This window comes from Pseudophryne corroboree, unplaced genomic scaffold, assembly GCF_028390025.1.
Source record: "Pseudophryne corroboree isolate aPseCor3 unplaced genomic scaffold, aPseCor3.hap2 scaffold_138, whole genome shotgun sequence".
In the NCBI taxonomy this organism is placed as follows: Eukaryota; Metazoa; Chordata; class Amphibia; order Anura; family Myobatrachidae; genus Pseudophryne; species Pseudophryne corroboree.
In genome coordinates this window covers 264,106-266,078 of record NW_026968006.1, presented here as the reverse complement: position 1 = coordinate 266,078, position 1,973 = coordinate 264,106, and positions in this window count along the sequence as shown.

The window sequence follows — 1,973 nt, the reverse complement described above, 5'->3', positions numbered from 1 at the left end:
ACACAATGTTGCGACAATGTAACCCTATTTGCAAAATAGTACTAAATAAGTTTGTCGATGTAAGACATTTGCAAAGGCGCAAACAAAACACGCTGGAAAATGCAACTGAATCTGTTTTTGGAGGTTAGAATAGATGCAGGATCAAGTAGCTCAATGGGTAGGGTGTTTGATTAGAATTCAACAGGTTATAGATTTGAATCCTGGGTATGATAGTTTGAGGTGTTATTTAATAAAGTATGTTTATATATTAGTCACACATGGCTTACTTGTACAAATGGCATGTCACCAGTTAGTGCTGACTGCTGATATGCCATTTGCACAAACACGCCATGTGTGACTGTATATGCATTTAAGGAGGGCACCCCGGCAATACCACAAACCATTGAGTGTCAAGTATACTAGATATATCTTCATATCTCATGTGCTTTCTCTGAGACCAATCTTGTTATGCCCCTTCCCCACAAGGCATGCGCCTTTTGTCCATATTGCAAAAATGGGGAGGGGAGGGCATATAATTCTCTGTCACAGGGCACCAAAAAGTCTAGTTATGGCTCTGGTATGCATTATGTAATCTGGCAGACCATATCTCCAACACTGGCTGGTTGGAATAGAAATCCGGTTATCTATATGAGCAAATGACCATCAACGATTTACTCTCAAACACTAGAAAATGGACAAACATGGTCCCCTAAACAAATTGGTTAAATTTTGGGTTTAACCAATTTGTGTAATGACCATTTTTGACCACTTTTCTAGTGTTTGGGAGCAAATGGTTAATTGACATTTGCTACTATACATTACCAGATTTTCATTCCATCCATCCAGACTGGATAGATAGCCTGACAGGTAATTGTGTAGTGTACGCCCAGGATAACTGTCAGTTGTGCTTTCTTTTATGACGGCACATAAATGGGTGGGCAGATCCAGAGCAAGCACTGCCCACTCATGCATAGTTGTCAACTGATGTGAAGTTCCAGGGGGCAATCTCAGTTATAAAGAAAAGTATCTGGAAATTGTCCCTAGTTTAAAAAAAAATATAAAAAAAAATTGATCAACTCCATTTATTTAGTATGATATCCCAGCAGTCAGAACAACATACTTTATTAAATAACACATCTCAAACTACCATACCCAGGATTCAAACCTATAACCTGTTGAATTCTAATCAAACACCCTACCTATTGAGCTATTTGATCCTGCATAAAAATCGTGAACATTATATGAAGCTATTGGTACTTTGCAAAAAAAAAGTATCAGCATTACAACGCAGCAGATCCATGCAGTTTGCAGCCACACACTACATGTATCTGCTCAGCCACAATGCTGATTATTTCTTCACAAAGTACAAGGTGAGCTCCAAACAGAATTCTCTAGCTTAGAATTATACCTTTCTATGCCAAACCTAGAAGTCGGGCCCCCCACCCTGGGATCCCCCAGAGGGAGGCCTGCACCGTCATGCGGCAGGCTTGTCCGTTTTGGAAGCAGGCTGATGGGCAGCCCAGGCTTGCTTCAGTCTGGGCTTGGCAGGTCTGGAAGCATGAGCTTGCTTTGGGTATGCCTGACCTTGGGTACGCTTTACCTGAGGGATGAAAGGGCCAAGGGAAAGTACTTTTAGCCTTCTGCGTGGTAGGAGTCATACGAGGTAGGCAAGCTGTTTTAGCAGTAGCCAGATCAGCTACAATCTTATTGAGGTCTTCTCCAAAGAGAGTGTCTCCCTTGAAAGGAAGCACCTCCAGGGTTTTCTTGGAATCCATATCCACCGACCAGGATCTCAACCAGCTGTATAAAGTATTACCTTGGAACTGGCTCTCCACTCCCCATTATCTGGTTATCATGGCTTCCTCCGCCAGTGTCCAGACTCGCTTGCTGAAGCTCGGCCACTTCTTCCTAGCAGCAGGCTTCTGGATCACTGGGCAGCAGAGGTGCTTGGGAGCCGGAAGGGGGCGGAGCAATCAGGCAGGCAGTTGCAGTGC